Source organism: Colobus angolensis, unplaced genomic scaffold (assembly GCF_000951035.1).
Source record: "Colobus angolensis palliatus isolate OR3802 unplaced genomic scaffold, Cang.pa_1.0 Scaffold3, whole genome shotgun sequence".
Taxonomy (NCBI): domain Eukaryota; kingdom Metazoa; phylum Chordata; class Mammalia; order Primates; family Cercopithecidae; genus Colobus; species Colobus angolensis.
Window position 1 is genome coordinate 19511926 of NW_012116265.1, and position 5981 is coordinate 19517906.

Sequence of the window (5981 nt, forward strand, 5' to 3'; positions counted from 1 at the left end):
TAATAAATTTCATATGATTATAAAAATCCATCTGAGATTTTAAAGATGTTAATGCTATGACTTCAGTGGTAGTTCAGGAAGAGAGTCAGAGAACCGTGAGTACCTCCAGAGGATCCTGTATGAATTAAAGTTCTGGAAATCAAATAATATTGGAAATGCATGGAGGACACACTCTTTAGAGACAGAACTTCTCTTGCTCATTTTTGTGCAACCCACCACTCCTGCTAAGACTTAGCGCAATGCTCTGGGTGCACCATAGTTGCACATTAAATGTTAAATTGAATCTATAGCAAACAACTCACACTTAGTTTGGTCTGTAAATTGTGAGGGTTGTTTTGTCTTGTTTTTGTTTTCGTGAGACAGGGTCTCACGTTGTCACCCAGGCTGGAGTGCAGTGGTGCGAACACAGCTCACTGCAGCCTCAACCTCCCAGGCTCAAGCGATCCTCCAGCCTCAGTCCCCCAAGTAGCTGAGACTTCAGGCATGCACCACCACACCTGGCTAATTTTTGTATTTTTTTGTAGAAACGGAGTTTTGCCGTGTTGCTCAGGCTGATCTCGCACTCCTGGGCTCAAGTGATCCACCCAGTTCAGCCTCCCAAAGTGCTGGATTACAGGTATGAGCCACCATGCCTGGCCTGTTAATTAGACTTTATTATCAAGATTCCTCTGCCAGCCACTCCTCCAGAGAGAGCTGGAGCTACTTCCATGTCTCTCTGTAGAGGATCAAGAAGATCAAGCTCTGCAGGGTGTTGTGTCTAAACTACTCCAGGATGGAATCATGAGGGAGGCGATGGGGAGGTACCAAGAGTAAGATGAAAGCAGAAGGTACAAGAACATTTAGCTTCCAGCAATTGCATAAAGGAAATTATTCTCTAGTTTCTTTGCAGGTTTCCATTGTTATCAGTGTTTATCTTGACTCCAGGAGCAACTGTGAGCTCCTTGAAGATGGGACTGTGTATGTTTTTAACACTAGGTACTTTGAAACCATGCACAACAAATACTTGCTCACTGTCCGGCCCAGGGAACCCCTGAGATCAGAGCAGATAAAGTCTTGGGAAAGATAAGTATCCAAATTGCAAAGCCGTAAACAGTGAAGTTCTCAGAGGCAGGCAGTAGAAGCAGGATGTTGGAAAAGCAGGCGTCTGAGGAAGACTAGTGGGTCCTTTCTCTTCTTTCCTAATCTACCTAACAAGCTATTGCACTGAGCCTTGAAGAGCAGCAGTGGTGATAGGAGTAGTGATTACAAGGATTGATTTTCAGCAGGGGCTGAGATGGAGGAGACAATGTTCTCAGACTTAATCACTGCTTTTAACTCCCCCAACATAATCTCTAATGGTCCCTGACTGGTGCCACTCAGAACCTCCACCCCCAAACCTGTGCCACTCTTCCTACCTGAGCAAATCCTTCCAGCTTCTCAGCAAGTCTCTGCCTCAGCTCTATGCCTACCCCCTTCGTTTCCAATGCATCGTGTCCCTATTCATTCAGCATCCGGGGAAGGAGAAGGAGTGAGGCTGCTTCTGCAGTTTGGATGCTGTTTCTAGAGTGTATCCAGTCAACCACCCCAGAAGCAGCTCTTAGATGAAGGGACCAGACCCACAGGCAAAATGTAGCAAGCCAAGGGTTCTGGGTGACAAATGCTTTTGAGATGCCATCAGGCAGGGATGTGGCTTAGAAGCAGGGGCCAGGCTGCACCCATGTCAGGAAAGGGCTGGAAATAAGTCAAACAGAACAGAGTGAGAAAACAAGAATCATTTGCAATTAAAGAAGAAGAAGAAAAAAAAAAAGGCCGGGCGCGGTGGCTCAAGCCTGTAATCCCAGCACTTTGGGAGGCCGAGACGGGCGGATCACAAGGTCAGGAGATCGAGACCATCCTGGCTAACATGGTGAAACCCCATCTCTACTAAAAAATACAAAAAACTAGCCGGGCGAGGTGGCGGGCGCCTGTAGTCCCAGCTACTCGGGAGGCTGAGGCAGGAGAATGGCGTAAACCCGGGAGGCGGAGCTTGCAGTGAGCTGAGATCCGGCCACTGCACTCCAGCCTGGGCAACAGAGCAAGACTCCGTCTCAAAAAAAAAAAAAAAAAAAAAGCAGGGAAGGTAGAAGGCCAAGGGCACAGAAACTTGTTGCCAGAGAAGTTACAGATGAATGTAAGAACTCCTAGACAATGCCTTTCTCCACTTCCTCCTGACTGCGTTTTCTCCTTTTCTCATAACTTTCTCGATTAATCACCTGCAGGTTGTAACCATGTTGGCTGCACCCACTTGAAATTGCAATCTGGCAGCCCTAAGATTGGCATTCCGGGACTGTCTTTGTCACGAAAAGCAGAAATCCTGTTTATTTCTGTAAATTAATTGCTGGCAGAGAGGGTTTTCATTTTCCACCCAGAACAAGAAGCAAAGAAATTCCAGGGTTGGAAAGCACCTAAAGGTTACTGTGGGTTAAATTGCCAGACTTAGCAGCAAAAACACAGTGTTCTTGGCATCTCTGAATTTGAAGCCACAAAATAGGTCAGGACTGTGTGCTGAGCCCAGTCTGAGAGCATAAGTAGCCCCTGAGCCTTTATCCCTTAGCAATGAGCAGGGAACACAAACAATCCAAACCACCCTTCAGGCGACAGGTGACGATGTCTGTACCTCATCTACAATTTCAGGTGATGCATGCTGCAGTCTAGGGTTAGAGGAGAAAGCCATGTGGCCACATTTTCTTTTCTCTTTTTTTTATTATTATACTTTAAGTTCTAGGGTACATGTGTGCAACGTGCACATTTGTTACATATGTATACATGTGCCATGTTGGTGTGCTGCACCCATTAACTCGTCGTTTACATTAGATATATCTCCTAATGCTATCCCTCCCCTCTTCTCCTACCCCACGACAGGCCCCGGTGTGTGATGTTCCCCTTCCCGAGTCCAAGTGATCTCATTAATTTTTTTTTTTTGAGACGGAGTCTCGCTCTGTCGCCCAGGCTGGAGTGCAGTGGCGCGATCTCGGCTCACTGCAAGCTCCGCCTCCCGGGTTTACGCCATTCTCCTGCCTCAGCCTCCCGAGTAGCTGGGACTACAGGCGCCCGCCATCTCGCCCGGCTAGTTTTCTTTTGTATTTTTTTTTTTTTTAGTAGAGACGGGGTTTCACCGTGTAGACCAGGATGGTCTCGATCTCCTGACCTCGTGATCCACCTGTCTCGGCCTCCCAAAGTGCTGGGATTACAGGCTTGAGCCACCGCGCCCGCCCGATCTCATTATTCAATTCCCACCTATGAGTGAGAACATGCGGTGTTTGGTTTTCTGTCCTTGCAATAGTTTGCTCAGAATTATGGTTTCCAGCTTCATCCGTGTCGCTACAAAGGACATGAAAAGGCTCTGGGACGTGTCACTGTCATAAAGGTTACTGCAGCCTCTGCACTGGGTGCTGTCCTGCCATCTTCTAGACACCAAACCTGACCTGGTCCTCTTCCTACACAATGAGGCTGCAGTCGGTCTGCACCCATATAGCCTCACCATGGGGAGCCAGTGGGGATGGCCCCTTTGGAAAGGATGACCCCCAAGGGCCTTGACAGGATGCACAGACACACACTTCACTCTGCAGAGATACCAATCCTGTCATAGGCTAGTAGGTGTCCAAGCAAAGGGAAGACAAGATACAGTGAGGTTATTTGGGGAAGGTTTCCTGGAGGGGAGGAGATAGACAATTTCTCAAAGGCTATTTACTTGATTTAGCAGAGATAAAGAGTAGGACATTGAGGGTGGTGGGAGAGGCAATGGTTTGGAAGCAGGAGGAGGTAGAAAGCGGACTATCTACAGAAAGGCCTTGTTCTACAAGGCTGGTGTGTGGGGTGGTTGGGTCAGTGGGAGGTGAGTGGGCCCACGCAAGTCCTTGATGAGTAACTCAGGCACGATGTGGGACGCACACCTGAGCACACAGCAGCAAGTTTCCAAGCAGGGGGATCATGATCCCACCGCAGTGTGTGTAGGGGAAGAGCTGGGCCTGAGAAGATGGAGCACAGGGTTCACGCAGGAACATTTGCCTTATTGGGAGTTCATTGCCAGAGGGTGGCCGGGATAAAGATTGAGGAAAAAAAGGAATGGGAGGAGAATGTCCCTGAGACAGAAGGTAGGAAGGTAAAGGGAAGGTCAAATGAGGGAGAGACAGAGGCCCTGGCCTTCCCAGGCACAAATCCATAAGAGCAGGAAGAAGAGAGCCCAAAAGTAGCAGAGAGCTGGCCACTAGACCCCAGCCTTCTGGCCACGAGTAATGCCTGTGAAGCAGTTCTATTTCAAAAGAAAAACCTTCATGTCTGTCATCAGATTGGATTAGAATATCTTTGTGTTGGAGGCAAAATCAAGGGTTGGCTCTTTGTGATGGAGGCAGAGTCTCCATCTAACAAGGGAGGAAATGGAGGCACAGGGGGCTAAAGTAACTTGCCCAAGGTTCAGTCACACCCCATTCCTTTCACAGGTCAGGCCAAGAGAAAGAATGAGGAGTTTGGTGGGCCCAGCTTCCCTCTCCACAGGGTGCCTTCCTGCCTTGCCAATGGCCTCTTTCCCTGGGCTCCATGGATCTGCACTCCAAGCTGCATCCAGATCTGCAGGATGCTAGGCCACTAGATCCCCCTCGACCTTGGAACCTCAAAGGCCTGCTGTGCCGTGGGGTCTCGCCACCTTAGGATGGACAGGGGATGGATGGATCTGACTCCACTTCCCTCTCCTGGCACCTTTCTCTGAACTGTGTCTGCCTGGAGTCTCCTCTCCAGCTCAACATCAGTTCCACTCACTTCTTCCCCGGGCCTGGCTGGGCGTTTGGGTCACACCCCCCATCAGCTCCTTTCAATCCATGCTCCTACTGCCCTGCCAGGGCTTCGCCCCAGTCCCTCCTCATCCTTTCTTGGGCACTTCACTTTCTCTTATTGGAAAAATTATTTGACTAGATGGGAGTTTGCCAGTGTTTTATTGCTCAGATAAGGGATTTTCGTATCAGTCTTGATGAGAAGCAATTGATGGACTAGTCTTGCCACCTCCTGCAAAAGGCAATTTCATTTGACCAAGTCTGAATGCACTTGGGAAACTGAGCTGCTCTGGGGGTGGAGGGGAATTAACAACTTCATAATCTGAGCCCCCTGCCCCCTCTCCTGGAACTGAAAAGGTACTGAGCTTCTGCCTAAGGTAGGTGGGAGCACAGCTGACTTGGACATTGCCCCTTCTCAGCCCTTGTTTGAAGACCTGACTCTTCACTCCACCCCCAACCAGGACCCTTATACTGGAGAGGACAGGGTGGGCGACACTCAAGCTTCTGAAAGGAAATAACAGGCTGGGCACAGTGGCTCACACCTGTAATCCCAGCACTTTGGGAGGCCAAGGTAGGAGGATCACTTGAGCCAAGGAGTTTAAGACCAGCCTGGGCAATATGGCAAGACCCTGTCTCTACTAAAAATTTAAATTAAAAAAAAAAAATTTAAAGGAAGCAACAGGGTGACCCATTAATGAGAAAAGTGTGAGAAAATTGTATTTACACAGAATCCCACCTCTCCACCCAAAGCCAGTAACCTGGAAACATTCTGCAGTCAACATGGCCCAACGAATTTCCCCTTATGAAGTGAGGGGTTTCTGAGGGAGAGGAAAGACGGGTAAAATCCAGGGGTCTTCATTATTCCTGTCTCCAGGAAAACTTGTGTTAATTCTGGTGTCCCCCTGGAGCCATCCATGGCAACCCAAACATTTCCAATGTGTGATTGAGCGATGGCTTCCAAGGGACTCCAGACGTCAGAAGAAACCTTTAAGGCTGTTTAACCCAGTGATTATCACACTCTTTAGCCACCAGCCCTTTTGTCTAACAGAATTTTTTCCAGGAAGCTCAGTGTTCAGGATTGATACCAACGAGCAGCCGTGTTGGAAGTGGGAGGAGAGCCCTGTGGAGCCATCACTTCCCTTCCTCCCAGCTCAAGCCCAGCAGCAGCCCCTTGTTCATGAAGGGGGAGGATGGGGA